Source organism: Zootermopsis nevadensis, unplaced genomic scaffold, assembly GCF_977971745.1.
Source record: "Zootermopsis nevadensis isolate Lab colony 2312 unplaced genomic scaffold, Znev_1.0 Znev_ptg000021l, whole genome shotgun sequence".
Taxonomy (NCBI): domain Eukaryota; kingdom Metazoa; phylum Arthropoda; class Insecta; order Blattodea; family Termopsidae; genus Zootermopsis; species Zootermopsis nevadensis.
Window position 1 is genome coordinate 16053296 of NW_028259153.1, and position 20041 is coordinate 16073336.

The following is a 20041-nucleotide window of genomic DNA, read 5'->3' on the forward strand; positions in this document are numbered from 1 at the left end:
TTCCAATTCCTCCCTGGCTACCAGCTATCCTGACCGGCGTGTATCGACACTTTCCCAAATAGTGCATTAAAATGACGCAACGCTGCTTGGTTCTACAATATTTTTCCAGTTCCTTATCAATAGTCGTACAACCAGGGACGCTATATGTCTATAACATAACTGATACAGTGTTCTCAGGGCTGCTAATGGCATAATATTCATATTACATGTACTGAAAATCGCTCAAATCGTTCAAACGTTGAAAGGGAACACATGGAACCCCACGGACAGTTTGATTTTACAAGCATGATTTATTCCTGAAGACGGGAAAGTCGGATAAATTCTCAAATGCATCTACCCACTTTCGGGCTGCCGATTGCAGCGTTTTCCCCAGTAGGGATCTGTTTTAAAAACGCCCTGTGCTGTGTGTACGTTTCTAGTTCTCTTGCTCCTTGCATTTGTAACCTAACCATACGCAGCAAACTCACTCGAAACAGTACACTAGCGCCAAACGCTGTGTCGCGTTCAGTTGTTACCGGGCGGATAATGGTGGATTGCTGCTTGACGGAGTGATGTGCATGATTGTGCTGTTTTATAATAAGATTTTGAATGGTTTAGGGGTAATGTGTAGGCTGTAACATGAGTTCTATAGTTTTAGATGCTGTGTGCGCATGCAGTTTATGATAGTGTAAACTCTCCACTGATATTCGTTTAGTGAAATCTCATGTGACCAGTGAAGGGGGAGAGACTTGGCGTGTGTATGAAGTGCTGAATCATTCCGTGTTTTGAAAACGTGAGAAGTGTTTAATTTATAAACTTATTAGTGATTAAGAAAGACACAGGGATATTAGAATGGATATTTCTTCAGACATCTCGCAGAGAAGGGCAGTTGGTGAGTAGAGAATATACGGAAATATTTTAACTCGTTCATTTGACTGCGCATGTTAAGGGACCAGTCTGTGTTGCTTGCCTCATGTTGGCCCTACGTTAACTCTAGCCTTCGATTCACAGGAAGAGATTCATGTAAGGTTTACGTATGGTACAGAATTTTTAATTTAATTATCAGGATCTGTTTTAGTTTTAGTTTTGCTTATGCATGGAAAAATTATCGTGGGAAAGTTTCTGTATCGAGAAGGTTCCTTCCTCTACCGTGGGCGCTCATGCGCAGGCGCGTGGAGTAACATACAACAGCCTGCACCTGCTCTCGTGTCTCAATCAGTAGCTACGTAGATATCTTGCTACAGCGAGTGTATTTAGACTGTACTTTTCGCAAATCTTAGGACTGATTGTTGCCCTTATTTTCGATCACCCTGAAAACTTTCAGCCAGGAACACCAGATTTATTCCCATGAATAGGAGTACTGTTTTCATTTTCATTAACCATCAGTTATATAAAATAAATGTCGTGTTTGGTATCCGTAACCCCATTTCTTAGATAAGGCCTTAACTTTGGGCACTGCGGTTTGGCCGTTCGAGGGGGGTGGGGAGGTTTCAAGAACGTAACTCCCGTAAACGGCGAGGGTCTGTTATACCATACCAAATTTATGTGATGTTGCGGAGGGATTTTCTTACCGCCACTGTGGTAGCACTACAATCTAAAGGTAACCTTGCAAGTCCAATCATCAGAATGAAGTCTTAATTAAACGTCATCGTCAATTTTTGCGCAGAATCCCTAAAACTAAATAGGCCAAAAATAAACTTATTGTGGAAGTTACGTTTTAGACAGAAAACGGTGATGTAGTAGAATGAAGATGTTACTATCCAAGAATATAATTTGCTCCTCTAATTTTACTTCTAGTATCAAGTTTAGTAGAAAATCCTTGAATAGTAGTATGAGATTAAACATTCGAATCTACAGACGTGTGAAACCTACCCCTATTATGCGCTCACGTTATGCATTTGATGCAAGGAGCGCTTAGGCATACCAGCTATTTTTTTAAGAGGCGCGGTATGGAACTTATGCCATTGTTTCATGAAGACACTTCGCTGATGGCAGAGGAGAGGGTGGTCCTTACTAGGCCTCCGTGTCCGCAGAACTGTCCCATTCCAAGACTTATAACGGTAAGAGGAGATGGAGGCGAAGTTAGATGGCTGCTGTGTGTGTGTGTGAGGATTCATAGTATGTTCCCATTAAAACCGTCCATCTTCCCTCTCCCTCTTGCCCTTCTTCACTTCGACTACTCCTTCCCTGTTCTGCCACCCATCTTACTCCTCCCGATTTCGCCATTAGACGAGTGAAGAAAACCTCAGTCCCATTAGACTTGGCTGGGTTAGGTTTAGATTGCAGTGCTGCCATAGCGGTGGTTTTGGTACGAAAATCCCTCCCCGGCATCACTCAGTTGTGTGTTATACGGGTAGAAGCGGCCGCACTAAATTCCTCACAGATCAGACACCGTGAACTCCGGGGACACAAATCTCGCGAGAGGAGAAAACCCTCTTCACGTTCATGTCTTGCGTCTCGCTCTGCCATCAGCAGCATCCTTCTCTTTCCATCTCGCTCAAAGCGGGTGCCTGCCGTCCATCTTGAAGGTGTCTTGTCGTTCCCTTTGCTTCGAAGAGCTATGGTTTTAGGGTACGTATCGTTACAGCATCATGGCTAGACCAGAAACATTTCGTGGCTGGAATCGGGATTATAGGGGTAGCTAGGTGATGTCGTGTAGGAGGGGGCATTTCGGAAGAAGGATGGTTCAGTGATGGTTGGTAGTGCAGGAGATGATGGCAAGGGGGGAAGGGATTCTGCGTGCGAGAGATCACAGAATTGTTTCTCTGGTTCTAGTATCAGAGCAAAGGCCTCATATAGCTAACTAGCAAACTTCTGCTTAAGTAACTATCAAATAAGTAATAATTAACTAACTAGCCAGCTAACTAAAAGGAAATTAACTAGCTACCTAACTAACGTATAAGTAATTAGCTAACAAGTAATAAAGTTACTGATATACGGTACAGGAACCTCATTGAAAATTTTATAGTTACTCATATTATAAAGGATTGTTCTTTTACGGTGTCAAAAAGTTTATTATCGTGTTCGCAGAAGCCAGCTACTGGACCCATATTGAACCACTTTTATCCACTGTATCTTTACACTCGTTTTATTTTTGTTTTCATTTAAATATAATATTGCCTTGTCTATTTCCAATTATTGTCAATTTCTGGTCTAGCAGTTAGAACGCTGGCCTTGTAATCCTGGGGTCCCGGGTTCGATTCCCGGCGGTGCCCGAATTTGGGCAAGGCCGTGGTCTAGGCAACACGGTTTCTCCGTGGCATCCCAACAATTACTCCATTCACACACAGAAGAAGGCAATGGCAAACCACTTCTGGATTATCAGCCAAGAACGTATATGAACAGGTCCCAGTCCGAGAAAAGAATGGATGGATCCTGTTCATATGGACAGAACACTAAATAAATAAATACATTTCTCGCCTTCCAATGCGTGCTACATGTCCTGGATATTTCACACTTCTATATTTAATCACCGTAATAATATCTGGCGAAGGTTAGAAATTATGAAGCGCCATTTATCTCCGTTATTTCATTTCTACATCTTCCTCAACATTATTTCCTCAAAGCTCTTCAGGTTGAGTAACCGTCGGAGTACACCATCATACACTTATTACCGTCTGCCGGTAGAACTTAATTCGAAACATGAGAGATTATCGTTACACGAAATTAATAGGGAAGGTGTTAATTGCTCGCTGGATTGAGGTGGATATGTGTCTCACTTTGAGTGTGCAGTCTTGCATAAATGCTTTAGAAAAGCTGGAAAACTCTAAAGTACTTCTGAGAAGCAAAAAAAGAAATTTCGAGATTGTCCCATGAGAGATGAACGGACAATAGGCTTAGTCAACGGATGAGCGATAAATTTCGAGTAGGATAATGAAAATGGAAATAGGAACAACAAGAAACATGCTCGTTGTTGTAGATCAGCAGCTAAACAGTCAGAATGCCATTGCTATTGCTTGGACATCCAAGTGAGTGATTAATGACGGTGGTTTCCAAGGTAACGAATGCAAAAATGTGCGACTTTCATTTTAGTTTTAATTCCAAATGTTAACAAACGGTTACGCTTCGGTTGACTGTGTGTAACTAATTACGCAATGCTACATTCAGAGCTCTGTTTACTTTTTTTGAATTATCAAAAGACTAACAAACAGCGCTACATATCTTTGTATAATCTTGAAGGATGACTCTGCTTTAACTGTGTCTTTTGATCTCCGCTCTTTCTGAATTGTGTTATATTACAAATAAATTATTTGGAATATTCTTAGGAGTGCATTTCTCCCATTTGCACACTTATTACTTACTAAGCATAATAATTGGCTTTCGCTTAGTACTTTGGTGCCGGCTGTATTTGTCTCTGATTATAGGATTTTGTTTTTACACCTTACCAAGGACACATTAACGACATTAACGAAATCGGTTTGAGTACAAAGATAAAGCTACTTAAAGAGGTATTAAGATACTGCCTACCAACCCTCTAACTACAGAAATTACAGCCTAATTAAATCTTTCAGACGCTGATAAATTAACGGTAATGTTCTTATGGGTTGTTGAGCCGTGCAAACTTTTGGTTCTGTACGCCTGTCAACATTTCCCTGAAGATCAAAGTAGCATGTTCCTCCGATGACAGAAGACCACTATCTCAATTCACATCGTTACGCAAACCAAAATTCCCACAAATGATAACCTGTTATATTCGCGGAATATCGATCAAGATACTACTACCTCGATAATTAACTCTATGGTTAATCGACTAGCTAATTGACATTCTGGCCACTTCATACTTTGGAGTATTTGCTACAACATTCAACAAGCTTTACACTGTATTTTTCCCACATAATGTATTTATGTATTTCATATGATTCTAAAAAAAACAGGGATTATTTCCTTCAACATTGTTAACATATTAATCTTAGTAAAGGAGATACACCGCATTTTCTTGGAGGCTAAAAGTGTTTTTTGTTAAATATTATTTAGATGAAGGATTAACTTAATATATGGCTGATTTATTGGCTTGGATAACTAACTCCATTGTAACAGGCTTACTCTTTTTGAAAGACGTTACATTCTCATGTCCAAAATGCCCTCTACTTTTATGGAACCAGCAAACTTTTCAGGGCATGCCCTGTTGTGATGAAAAGTAACCAACTTAGCGCTGCATTTGAGTTTGAATTGTGAACAAAGTGACATATGTATTAGTGTACAGCCTGTCTAAATCTGCTTGGTTATAGGCCTATTGAAGACGCAAATTATGGAAATAGAAGCATCCGCTCTTAAAATCCATTCACCTCAGCGCTTTGTGTAAAAAACAATATAAAGAATTAGAAGAAATTTAAATCGAGAAAATAATCCATTCTACTGAGCGATACTAGCAGCTTAGAAAAAATAAAGTCTTATAGTCAAATAGTCAAAGTCAAATAGAGCATCAGAACAGCATTACAAAATCTTATACGGAAGATAATTAATATTTTTGTGAGAGCAAGGTAAAGTTTTATTTGAAGATAAAATTCGTTAAAAAGAAAACTGTAAACAGAAAATAATTTACTTTTATGTGAGATCTGGTTGTTATTTTGAGAACAGAGTAAATTTTCTTCGATTTCGGGAAAAATAATCCTTAGTTTTGTTTGACTCGTGAATCTAAGTACAAGAATTTTAATTTTAAGCCAAATAAGGCATTAAAGTAAAAGGAGAAATTTGAATTCGGAAAAATGTTCCATATTTTTGTGTGACTCATTGTTATAATTTTGAGAACAAGATAAAGTTGCAGTTGAAGGCAATCAGTATAGATAATGAAAACAAACACGTAGTGACTGAAATACCGGGCAAGTGTTAACACCAGCGCCCCCTGCTGGAGATTTACTGAATGTGAAAGAAGCCTCTTCACACGTCATCGGGAGTGTTTGTAATAAATTAACGTGTTGTTGTGTTACACATTTGCTCCCAGCAGATGACAAGAAACAGCTTCCACACATGTGTGAGAGAGACAGAAATAAATTAGCTTCTTCCAGACCTCTTCTCTCTCCTCTGTAATATGAACTTAAGAGCCCTTACTGAGTTCGGTCATCTGAACACAAAACTACTGTTTCTGTTAAAGCCAGTCCTGAGCAAATTTCTGTCATTTTTCTGCAAGAGACGTTTGTAATTGCCATGAAACGTTCGCAAGTCATACGACAAAGTACGAGTATTTATATATTTAAAAATTGTTTCATTTTCTCTTCGAAAATACTTTGTATTTATTGTGAAGAGCACAGCGTTTTGATATGTTGACCAAAGAATTTGTTTAGTTTAGTATAGGTCTCATTTAGACAAGTTTTGTTGTAATTTGGGAGACTAATCATTCCTCGTTCTCCTTCTTCCATGCTATCGGAAACGGACGGACAAGACGCGATGGAAGGTTCACCGCGACGGCGAACAGACGTCTAAGTTATGTGACATTCCCACACAAACACAGGTCTGTGTTTCTTACCGATAGATGGTTTCTTGCCCATTAACTCTGACTAATAGACTGACGTATATGGTTGTGTATCAAACACTGTTTATGTATATCGGATATAAATAGCCAGCTACTAGTAATTTGTGCTTATAACCTCGTAAGCCTATCCCATGATGAGCGATCTCTATCCAGCTTAGAAGAACTCAAGGGAAAATTGGCAGTAATCACATCCACAGAAAGTGATTATATTTGTAAAGAATGTGGTCATTGCCATAATAAAACATGTGTAGTAATCACAGCCATCATCAGAACAATTTGCCGTGATAAAGAATTGTCTGTGTCGGCTTCCTTGAGCAAAGATTTTGTCGTCTGCCAGGTAATCATTTTCCCTGAGATGTTCCAAATATTTTGTAAGTATTTCCTGTTTCTTACTTGGGCGAAGTTCTTGTAGGTCCCACGTAACTTTCTTTCTTAGTAAATTTATACAACAGAATTTAGAGTTCATAAGCAACCGACATGCTCAATATCTTTTAAGCTTAGTGAATGTAAACGAGGTCTCTTTGTGGTAAAGACTGCGTTCAAAATCTTATTCAGGAAAGGAATGGCAAATGTACAACCAAGTGAAACTTCTCTGCTTGTTCGGAACGAAAGAAACGGTACCATGTGAGGACAATTTGCTAGCGAATAAATTACCATTAATTTACTCTTATATCTGCTAGTGAGCTAAGTGGGCCTGTATATATTTTAACGCACAAAATATAAAGTAAGTGAGCCACTCAACGAATTAGTTAGGTCTTTGTACATAACGAGAAATTTGCTATAGGCTATACAGGTACCTTAGTATTGTTGAGATAGTGAAATCTATGAAGTTACGATGGGCTGTACATTTGGTTACGATGGTGGAATCAAGGCATACACGCAGAATCTTTATGGGGAAACTTCCTGGAAAGACCGAGGAGTTTATGGTGAGGTAACATCGATTGCAATGTTTGTCGATGGATGACTGAGGGTCATGTCCAACAGTGTGCTTTGGTATTAATGCGGGTAGTATTGACCCTTCGGGTTGTTAGTACAGAACACAGATACATATATAATTTAAAGTGAAAAATGTGCGCTAATAGGCTGGAAAATTTTAATATGTGTGGAGGGGTCTGAACTCTGTTTACCGATCTTTGTTGCGATGCAACAGCCCTTTGAAGAGGAGGCTGCAAATTAGTGATGTGTTCCAGCCGGATAATTGGAAACGCATCTGTAATTGGCATTCTCATTCAGAGCAGTGATAATCCTTCCGTTTGTGCGGCTGATCTGCTCCTTCTTGTCTCGTGACAGGTAATCTAATACACTCGCGGTTTTCATTTCTCCGCTGCTAATTTGTCAAAACACACCCCGTCTCTCCCTACACCCCTGTCTATCGATTAATGCTTTAACGTCCCCTTATGATGATACAAGTTACTCCAATAACTGACTATACGATTAGTTGAATCGTTCGTTGAACGTCGAGATTTAATTGTTAGCGTTCCTTCTTTGTGTTTTTGGAACTCCCGGGTTCGAATCAGGGCCTGGAGTAGGTTATTGTGACTCAGAATTCGGTCGATGCGTTGTTGAGAAAGTGTCGTTGAATGTGCAAAGAAGGAGAACCAGCGCGTACCGATAGCCTGTGTTTACGTTTCTCTTCTTGTTCGCCCTTTGGTCCTTCCGATTCTGAGGCGGTAAATCCTGTGGAGTGGTGGTCAGGGCTGTGAAGTCGGAGTCGGTGAAAATGTACCGACTCCGACTTCGACCTCGATATAAAATCTTAAAAACAATTTCTATACCATGTCAGCCGCCGGCGGCCTCACGCTTATGGAGATTCAGCGACGCGTTGAGCCACATGGTGTGGGAATAATGCTTTTTAAATTTGACTCCGGTAGCTTAATAATACAAACTGTCTACAAATCAACCGATTTCTGCAATAACCATTAGACGTATATTTAAATACAGGTTATAAGTCTAAAAAGTAGGTTGATCTTTCACGTGGTGGTGATGAAATCTCTTATGGTGCAATTTACCGTTGTAGTAGGTTTACTTCTTAATACATATTGAGCTTTTATGAAGGAGTAGGGGACGGAGTCAGAGTCGGAGATTTTAGTACCGACTCCAAAGCCCTGGACACGACAATGTAAGTACACGTGTTTTAAAATATTCAATGTCATTCCAAAGTAATTTTTTCAAACGCATATTTCTGCCGATCTGTAGGAACCTGAATGACTATAATCCACGTGTTGGGCCGAGGATTTCAGCCGCTTTCAGTTGTCAGATTCCACACTTCATAATAAGTCGTCTTTGTCCAGGTCATCACTTTCTTCCATTACGTAAATTTTGGCCAAACGTGATCATTTTATTTGAATTGATTTAAGCTGTCTTTTGATTCTACTTAGTGTGATTTAACAATTACTTTATTTTTGATTTGTTAAGATTGTTTTTCTTATTATTGCAGTAGGCTGTGTAATAGAATGAGATGGGCAGGTGAATTATTCGTTCCCAACATTGCAAAGTACGAACGAGCCTGTGACTGCTTCTTATTTATCGGTAAGCAGATAGTCGGTAATTAGGCCGATCTTCAAACTGGACTGGAGCACCTCTTAATCTGGTAAACCTTTCGCTGCTGGAAGATGGCTGTCTTCTCAGCTTTTGTGCCGAGTAATCTGGTAGATATTGACCAACTTTTCAGTGAAGCTTACTGACTCTTGCATGAGGACATTCACATCAGCCTGATGAGGGAGGGTCAATATGTATTAGACTACAAGGTACAACATCCCGGAAGACAGTCATTTTGATGGGCCTACTCATCCGGGTCGTGAGAACCTGAAATCTTAACGTCTACTGCTTGGTTTGTGGTTTTAGACCAAATCCTTGTACGTAAATACACACGTACGGTCTTAAGTGTGCAGGTATTTGTGTTTATGTACATATGCATGTGTGAACAGCGAGGCGAAAAATGTATAAGGTAATTTGAATGTCGTTTAGGAAGGAAAGAAGTTCATCTCAGCCCTGAGACTCCAAACTGTTGATATTTGTGGTTTAATTAACTCTGGTCTCTCAGTCGTTTTTAATTTGTTTTTCTTTTGTATTATTCCGCCAAATTACATTTTAAAAATTTGTTTTTTTCCTCCATGCTATTTACCTAACCTTAAGCAATTATTGTAGAATTCCTGTGCAATGGCTAATCGTGTGGTTTCCTAAATACTTCCCCATTTGTGTCATATTTCGTGATTTCACTCATAAAACATCTGCAGCAGGCAACATGAAATTTTTGGAGAAGTCCTGGAAAGATTCTGTGGAAGTCCTTAGGCGGTGGATTTGATCCTGTTGTTGTCGGTTAGGTAGGATTAGTTAAAGTTAGATTGGAATAAGTTAATTTGGGTTAGGTTGCATTGTTTTGGGTTAGCTATGGTTAGGTAAGGTTAGGCTAGGTTTCCTAGGTTAGGTTCGATAGGGTTGGGTTGTTTTATGATGGGTTGGATTGAGTACTGGAGAATTTCTAGCGTGTTATTAGGTGGTCGTGTGGCGCCCTGAATAAGTGCTGGAGAATTCCTGGGGAAAAAAAGTTCGAGGTTAGTGCTGGAGAAGTTGTTTTGAGGATTTACGTAAATATTTTAGTCGTAGTGAAATGCTGGAGAATTTTTGGGAAAATTTTGGATAAGTCCTAGGTTAGTGCCGGAGAAAGACAGCCAAAGCTACTTCCCCGTTGAGACAGCCACCGATCACATTTCAAACAAAGTTTCTTTGGCTTTGTTGAGTGCGTGGCCTGCATAATGTTAAGCGAATGACTTGTTATGAATGGTAAATTATGATGGGCGTGAAAGGCAGCTGTCGTGACCTGCTATAATGCACTGTCCAATTTCTTTTAGTCTAAGGAAATCTGGTTCAAAATGGTAAGATATACCAATTAATTAAATATATTGGAAATGCAAATGGCACTTAATACGAGCCTTATCGTTCTGCACACAAATTTTAGCGCTTTGTTTTCCCAAAAGATTGCAACAAATTTGATGTAAACTAAAATGAGCAAGAAATTGTAATAGAACTGTGTGTATGTGCATTCTGAAAGTAGCAAACCGTATTGTCCTCTCTACTTGCCTTCTTTCTGATGTTTGTAAAATACAAGCAGAAATTAAGTAGACTCATCTATCCGTTCATGGTTAGTTTCTTCAGAATTACGTACCTGTTTTTATTCCATTTTTCTTTTTTGCATCAAACATGCAACATAGTTTTAAGAAAACGAAAAAATAAGAATTTTATTACATCCTGGTTTTAAAACGTCGCATTCTACTAAAGAAACGTCTCAAATTTATGCAAAATAAAAATAAAGTATCGATTTATTCGTGTGTAATTTTGTATCTGCAGTAGAAGAACACCAGTTTGTTTACAGAAATGTAAAATTTACTTGATCCTGGATGTCGGAAGTTTCACAGAATGCAAGGAAAAATACGTCATTCTGTTCTAATTAGCTGTCACACCAACAGACATGTTGTTCTGTGTTACGGACTTTTAATCCTCAATTATACCAACGAAGTTGAGTGCAAGGTGGTTAAAGTGAATGAAGAGATGGAATTTATTTTTAAATATGAATTCAAAGATCATAGACACAGAATCATGAGTAAAGCGTCTGGAAACCTTGTGTTTGAAACTGAAGCACAGCTCTCAGCCCTTAAGATGTGTTTTCGTACACACTAAAACAAACGTTCTCGTGACGTCGCCATCCACACAAGCACAGACCGTAGAGTTGAGTTTGTAACGTTAGAAGAGGGGAGAATGAGCTTTACAACACGTCAGTCATTGTGTGCGATGTTGCGCTCTCTCTACTTCAAAGGAAGCCGCTAACTTTGCGTTTGTTCAAGAAAGGACTCGGCGGTAAAATGTGTCTCTCCTCACTGCGGCACGGAGGGCAGCGTCGAAAACGTTACACAAGAAGTCGCTGACAGCCGATAAGAGGTGGTACCCGAGCTTGGGGTTTGACTGTTCTTTGTGGTAACAGTTTCCGTATCGTGCATTAGTTTCTTGGCTTCATCTTTGGTTTAAAAAAAAATTAAAGGAAATAAGGGAATAAGAAATTGAATTTTCTGAATGACGTGGTTGTAAATGAGTTTGGAATGACGTGGAGGCGTGCGTCCACTTGTGTTATGAAACTACCGAAAACACGATGTACCTCAGCCAGAATAATAGGTAAGATGTGAAAGTGTGAAATTGCAGAGTAGGTCGTTAACGGAGTAAATATATATTACAGTATGCAAAGAGAAGTGTAGGTCTGTTGGAAGACCAAACAGTTTATGTGAAGGCCAATTCAAAAGAACTGTTGAATCTCGGAACCGATGAAAAAGTAATGGTACAATTGTAAGAGAAGATGAAATTTGGGAAGATGTCGAAAAAATACATACTTTGCGAAGCAAAGCTTTCAGACGATAATGTAAGCCTTGTCACCAGGTATTTATGATGCAGATGTTCTAATCTGCTACACTTTTTGCCAGGCGCCGGTAAGTGTTGGGCGGAAAGCGAGTTCAGGGCTGAAGTCTTGTGTGTTTAAAGAAATAAACAGTGTACACAGTCATATTGTGGGAGGTCTAATCGCTCATCATAAAACGATGCCGTGTGTGTGTGTGTTCCTGTATAAATGATTACGAGCGTTGAGCTTTGCTTGCGCACAGATACCCTATTAATGTTAACACAACTTCCTTCAGACTTGATTTCCGTCAGTGTTTGAATCATATCTTGTGATTCTAAGAAGGAAACAATGGACTATATATAACGATATTCTAGGAAGAAGTTAAGACACCCGCTCTTTGTCAGATGCAGTGAATCTGTAAAGAGCAGACATCAGTAATTATAAAGTAATGATTGCGCAACATAACCGATTTGTTTCTCTGCAGTTACCACTGTTTCCAGAAATGTTATTTGCTGTCGTCAGGCTTGTAAATGTTAACACATCGCTTGTCACACGAAGTATGTAATGAGATTAACACGCCCAGTTTCAATAGTAACAGGGAATTAGTAAGTCGCAGATTCAGTGGCCACCGAAGGTAAACTTATGTTGTTCATGCAAATTTTAATTAAAATTCGTTACTTCATTCAAACGGCTTTAAGGGGTATTCTTACAGACACAAAATCGCCCACATTGTTATAGCTTGTTGTGGTCTTATTTCTCGTATAAAATAAACGGGATGTTAAGTTTCTTAACTTACTAGTTACTTAGTTAAAATAACACCGATGCATGTTTACGAAACTGCTGTCAGTGTTCCACGCCATCAGTGCTCGATTTTTCTCAGTACACCATATAAGACAAGATTACAAATCTTAAAGTACTATAAAGTACGAGCAAGTTAATAACAGCAAAGCTTTGTTTTGATTCTATCACTTCTTGTGTTTGAACTTCTGCAAGTCGGTTGCGTGAGAGATTTGGTATGTCGTGACTAGAGTATCTAATTGTTTCATACGGACCGCCAGCCTTTGCAACCTTCCTTCCACCTTCTTGTTTGAACTTGGTTTTATGGCGCATATAAAGTCATATATACACTGCTAAAGCGTCGCTGCATCGTTTCTGATGACGAAGTTGGAATATCTACATTTTACAACTAAGCAGAATGTGATTCGTCTCTCGGGACAGTCGCCTGGCGCTGGGAGAAAGTTGTAGCTATTGTTTCTAATCATGTTTTAACGCTTTCTGTAAGAATTTATCACCCTTACGCGCTACTACGCGAAATTACTTGGCGGGGCGCAGATTCTCACTATCAGAATATGAAAGAACTTTGAAAATCTCAAGTGAGCTGTAATGTTTGTTACCGTCTGTGGAATTGATATATCTCAAACGCGAGTTTGATGTCTTAACAAGACGATAAAATTTTAATTTTTTAAGTGTGTTAGAATGCAACACATGTATTTTTTTTAGTTTTTATCTCATTCTTCTTCCTCATCGTCTTTTCTTTCGTACTCTCCAGCGTACTTTTCTTATTTTCTTGCTCTTAGGTGGAATGTCCTCCTTTCTTTCGCATTCTCCATCCAGTAGGTTTGCAGCCCGTCCCAGCAAACCCCCCCCCCCCCCACATCTTTAGCCCCCCTGTACGTCTTCAAGTTCATGGTTTAAAGTTTACGGCCGTTTTAGGAATTCTATAACATTTCATTCTCTCAAGGGACAATGATTTAGCCGCTTTTCTCAATGCTGTCGATGATTTCGTTATGTAGAATATTCCAGAGGTCCTGTCTCACAGTCTTATTCATAACAATATTTCGGTAAGTGTGACTTTTAAGATTCTTTCTACATTCGTAAGATATCCGATTTGAATTCCGATGTGGAATAAATCATCATTACTTTGTCTTTCCATTATCTCCGACCGACTCGGTATGATGCCATAAAATCAGCGCAGTCCGTCACTTTATTCTATGACTGCTAAATGCATCGTACATTCCAACCCTACTGGGTATCACTTACGCAACTGAGAAAGTGTTTTTTTTTTTGACGAACTGAGAACAATTTAGCCCTGGATCACTCGGACTTATCACTAAAGTGACTTTGCGTTGACTGGACGATCTGGGTTCAATTCCTTGTTAGGAACAAGAATTGTTCCCTCACTTGAGACCAACTCTTGGCTTTCCCAGCGTCCTATCCAGTGTTTTCCGGGGGCAAAGCGACACACCTGCTTTTCGTACCGGTATTTGGAATGCATGGAGCCTTACCTCTGCTCCCCGTTTTCACTTTCCTAGTGATAGGGTTCCTGAAACACTAAAAAGGAAACTACCCATTGATAAATTGAATGAATGTCAGAAACTTGCGTGTACATTCGAATTCTTGGATTTGTAAACTGGTGTCAGATATATTTCTTCAGGAGTGTTTGCGTAACTGAAACGCGTGCATATATCAGTCTTTCTATGTGAATTGAATCGAAGAAATATTTGAATCGAAAGTATATAATATTTTACGTAGTGTCGTCCATTAGTTGAGTTCGCTTGACCATCATCTCCACCAACTGTCAGGCCATATCTCTCTCTCTCTCTCTCTCTCATCCTTCTATCTGGTGGACGCTTACCTCAACATGTCCATCCTTCCTGATAATGGTGGACATAAATCTGACACCAGGAGCGCTAGTCTACTCTGCTGCAGCAACTGTTTCTTCTACAGAAGAACACCATATTGCGGAAATTATAACTTTGCCTTAGTCTTAAGTGATGTGGAAAGGGAAAGATTCTTAGGCTATATGTCGGCAGAGAATAGAAATACACAAAGAATTATGTTCACAAAAACTTCGAGGGAATAAGTCACTTTAGGATGTTTGAAAACAGGTAGGAGAATAATATTAAAGTGAATCTCAAAATAGCTCGGGGTGAAGGTTGTAACTGCACGCAAATGGGTGAGGATACGGTCCAGTTTCTGGTTATAATGGCGGCGAATATGAATGTTACTGTCTTCTGGGTTGTTTCGCTGCGTTGTCTGGTAGAAGTTGACTGACGTTTCAGAGATGCTTGCTGCATCCGTCATCAGGAAGATCGCCTATGAAAAGTCGGTAAACTTCTACCAAACAACGCAGCGAAACAACTCAGAAGACAGTCACATTCATCTTGAAGATGCTGAATCTTGGGCTCCACAAACAAAAGGAATTTCTTGACTAGCTGATTAAATATCGATTCTTCAATGAAAACCCCGATTCATGGGTTTGTTTTATGATCTGCACTGTGGCCATACCAGCTATGCCTTCACGCCCTTTGGAAGCAGCCAGTAATTGATAATGTTGGTGCAGATGGTCGGTCCTGATAGCACACTGGCAACAATGAGTTTGGTTTCGTTTGGTTTCATCACTCAAAGCAAAACACTGCGAGTACATCAAACACACAAATGCTTTCGATACGCTACGCAGAGAACGGAAAGAACGTTCTAGCATCTAAAACGTGACGTCACCCACTGGCACAGCTAGACTGAACACTGCGTATTCCAGGCAACGGTAACCCGGGAAGTTGATACTGGTATTTTGTAAAGTCATTTGATTCAAGACAGGGGCAGCTGGCGGGCTCTTGTGAACACGGCAAAGCATAGCAGGGTTCTGTAACAGGTAGGAAATTTCTAGGCTAGCTGAGCGACTGTCGTGACGTCTTCTTCGCCGTTAGTTTCTCCAGTGCACGCCATGAAGCAATCGCTCCATCCCCTCTCGCCCCTTTACCTCACATGTCATGGATGAAGTTATCAATAATTGTCGCCATATTTTATACACACTTCTAGTATTTTTCACATCAGGTAGACCCGAGTTCTTTCGTAGAATTTCTTCTTCCATCTTTCTTTCAGCTTCTATTTATTTTTATTTCGTCTCTTCAATCTCCGTCTCACTATACTTTTTCTAGTTCTGTTGCTGTTTTGTCATTTCCCAGCCAGACATGTTTACTTGTTCTTCACATTAAAACTTAACAGACTTATGATCCCCTTTCCAGTTGTTTGATGTCCAAACATGAATCCTGAACGCGAAGCTGAAATGCCACTATACATCACCGTCTTGTTTACGTAATTTGAAATTTTTCAAAATGATCTTCTGCTTAGCAGTGGTAGCAGACTGTGAAGTGTAAGCTTGAAAGGTAAAAATTTGGGTAGGACAATTTGAGATTGGAAGTTCTTCCCACTCTACAGATACAGATATCCTCTGTCGTGTTGAGAGCCGAGTTCTCGTGCTCTTATCATCACGTGACTTAATGTATTTTAACGACGTTCGATTACGAAAGTCGAGAACAGACTACATGGCTTGCCGTTTCAGACCCATGAAAATATGCACGTGGTAAATTATGATACTTGTCGTGTATGAAAATAGATCACTGGTTCGAATCCCACTTACAGTGTTATGAAGAAGGAAGCTGAGAGTAGGAAGTAGCAGAAGGTCGTTAAGAAAGAGAAGCAGCAGGATGAGAAAACGGAGAGGGCGGAATGGGGGGAGAGAAGTAGGTCACCATAACCCTTTAAAGCCCATTGGTGACTATATGTACCACCTGCTTTAACGAACTAACCCTGCATTTTGTGCTTATGTGTTTCGTATGATTGTAAAAATGAACAGTGATTATTTCCTTAAACGTCATTAAACAGCTGATATTTTTAATGGATGAATATTGTGTTTTCTGTGCGGTACGGATTGAATTATTAAATATTATTTAGACGAGCTTCGGATTCAAAGTGTTATCAAAAAAGTAAAATCATTGGGTTGATTCTACCAAAAAAAGTAACTAACTGACTAACCTACTAAGCGCCTGAACTGACTAACGTATTAATTAATTAACAGATTATGTTATCAACTGACTAATCTACTAAGATAATAGCACACTTATTGTTTGACAAACCTATTAACTAGTTTTGAGTATGTGACTGGATAATAAGTCGACTGTATGATTAGTCTGTTAAGTGAATAATTTACTGACTGATTATATTTCTTGTCATGCTCATACAGTTCACTGTCGTCGTGAAATAATCGTCACAAGAATTCAACAGACAAACCCACCCTATTTCATTTCAAAGGTAAGAAATTTATGAAAAGGATTTGCCCGCGTTTAAGAAAATGTTGAGACATTCATGCGTCGAGCGTCGCTGTTTAAGTAACGTTATTTCAAAAGTGAGTTGAACAAGAAGGATGATCCAAGGCGACACATTCTCGCGACAACTGAAAACGTGTGAAGCCGTCGAGTGTGAAATCGAAGTGATGGAAGGAGGCGTCGTGGCGACGACGCAGGAGCACCTTGTTATTGTTGCTATTGCTGGTGGTAATTATCAAGTCGCTTCTTATCACTTCTTAGTTTGCTGACACCTGACACTCGTGTTTACCTTGAATTTTGTTTCTTGTCTAAAAGCGGCACCTGGGGATTCAGAATATTGGATTGGACAGGATGCTGGGCAGTGAAGCTCTGAGAAAGGCGTCGGTCTAAGTTTGCGTTCGCTGCAGAAACTTCCCGAAACGATTGCGTGGTAGGCAGTCCGTGGGCATCGTTTCGTCTGCATGTTTCGTTTCTAAAAATACTCAGACGGAATTTGATTAAATTTATTATTTGAGGTCTAGACCTACAGTAGGCGTTCTTACAACCGAGGTCAAAAATAGGCCTAATCTGTGCATTTCGGTAGATTAAATTTTGTAGTATGTGTACAATTTTCATTCAAGTGAAAGGTTCATCGTACAAGATCTTAAATACAATTTCATTTGAAACACACATCTCTGTAGACCATGTTTAAATAAGTAAAGTAGCTGTGAAAACAGTAGCATAACAATCAAAAAACTGATGTGGTTTAACAAATTCGCTCGCCTATTTGTCAGTGACGAGTAAATTAACAACAACAACTGAAAAGTTTTCTTTTTCTCTCCCTAGAGGAAATGTCTTGTAAGCAGAATTTTTGTCTCATTGGTGCATTGAACCAATATTTGTTGACCACTCTAAATGACTGTCTTGGACGATGCGGTACAAAAGTGGAATATATTTTTTCACTCTTCTTTCACATTTTTAAGTTCAGCGCATAAATGCAAGAAGAATGAATGTAAAAGCACATTCAGGGGAGATAAAATTAAATAGTGGGATGTTATGGACACAGACGAATGGAAGAACTACGGCGGAAACTGGACACACATTGGAAACATGAAAGAGGGACAAAGAAGCAAGCAAACAAAGGAAGAAGGCAAAAGAATGCACGAACAAAGAGAGGAATAGGGTATAAAAGCAGAAAGACAGAGATAAACAAAGGCAACGCGATTCGAGGCTGAAAGACGCCTGATACGAAATCATTTCCGTCTTTATCCGTGTGATCGCCCGTGACTTTTCGTCCTGAAGACATGTTAAAGGAAAGGAGCGACCATGAAGAAACGTGATAGAGAGGAAATAGCAGGTAAAGCAAATGAGAGATGAGTGGCCCAATTAGAGTCGCTGTAGCAGAAAATGAGCGCGGTCTCTCTCTCTCTCTCTCTCTCTCTCTCTCTCTCTCGCTCGTGTGATTACTGACGTGGCGTCGCGGGCTTCACCTCTGCCCTTGTTTCTGACTACCAGCATGATGACCTATCCTGTGTTGATACACAAGGAAGCTTAGCTTGGTGTAGAAATGGAATATGTTCATTACTCTTGAAAACTTGTGAGACTGTAAAACATGCGCAATAAAACATACACAGATTACACACATTACTAGAACAACAAAGTCAAAGAAACATAAAATTACTGTATTTACCAGATGATCTCTTCTGGTTACGTGTTCCGACTAAAATTGTGCACGCATCTCATCATTCTTCATACTTCAAAAGTAACTATACTGGGCGAAGAATACAGGTTTTTAAAATTTTGTTACATTTTTTTCTAGCCACCTGTTACTTTCTCCTCTTTTGAGTCTTCAGCATCCTGCTCTGAAACTTTCTTAGTCGATGAATAGTTCATTACTTGTTGCCATAAGAGACAAAGCTGAGAATATGCATTTCACAATTTTCATGTTGTTATTTCCGGTTCAGTAAACCAAAGGGCAGTGAGACAAGTCTTATGGGCTAAAAAAGTCGTATTACTCATTCATTAACTTACATTAGACTAGAGTGTCACAGCGGTAAGAATCGTGTCTATCTCTCTATCCATTTCTCGTGAATACCACGTTCCTATTTTTATTGTAGGAAATTTAAACCGCTTGAAGTTTGGTCCAAAATTTTCCGTTGGAAGACCGGCAACAAACACGTAACGCGTTAAGGAAGGTAATCATGTCGTTGTCACAGAGTTTTGTTAGAGAATCATACATGTATGCGGAGAGATTGTCTGGAAACTTATATTTACTAAGCCAAATATAACTGCTAGAAGGTAATCTTCATAATTGTGTTCACAAACTATCACGTACATACCACTCAGAGTGATGAGAGATAATTTAAGGTCGTAAAATCTCGTTTCTGTGATCATATAAATTTTTGTACTTTTTATTTAAGAAAAAAGATTCCAGATGATACTCAGTGCCGACAGCCCTTCAATCATCATTGGAAGGTTTAGAACAACAAAGTCAGTTAGGTCTATAAATATTCTGCAGGTAGCATAGGCGAGTGTATCCTGTGTTACTATTAGTCTTGCGTAGCAATTAAGCCATAAAAGTTTTCTTTTTTGGTCTAGATATTGTTTTTTGGCTTGGAAAATGGCCGACTTATTTGGAACTTGCACATGTTTAGGTGGGGGGTCTCTATCTGTTGGAATCTTTATGACACTCCAGCATGAAAATCATGCGGTTCTCGTTAAAACGAAAGCGGTTGTTTAAAATATTATAATGACTGCTTTATGGCTGAAACAAGTCTCGGAAACTTAATTGCATATCTTAGTTCAAATTCAAGGTTCTTTCTTTCTTCAGGGGTTTGATACTAGATTGAAATATTAAGATGGTATACAACTGACGGAATTGATGGATCGTAATGCAAATAACTGACTCCATGATACATGATCTCCTTGAACAGATGACCGCTGATCGACTCTGACCCAAACCCATTGAATACATTTTATAAGTCTGGAGCATTTATAGGTCCTACAGGCTTTCCCAGTTAAACAGTTGCATGTGAAGTTACTCCTTGGTCGTTTATAACCTGAATGTGTGTCAAAATACAGGCCTAAACTCTGGACATTGGACCCTGTCTGGCTTCAGTTGATTTT

At 39.4% G+C, this 20041-nt stretch overlaps 1 long non-coding RNA gene across 2 annotated transcripts in view; it reads left to right on the top strand.

Annotated features, from left to right (window-relative positions):
- The first annotated feature begins 414 nt into the window (after positions 1-414).
- The window catches only part of LOC147873202 (uncharacterized), a 274215-nt gene continuing 254588 nt past the window's right edge, over positions 415-20041 (top strand). The window contains exon 1 of one of the 2 annotated variants that reach the window (XR_015536128.1): positions 415-871. This is a non-coding gene — a long non-coding RNA (uncharacterized LOC147873202). The remainder of the gene's footprint in view (positions 872-20041) is intronic. The other variant, XR_015536127.1, reaches the window with a different exon arrangement.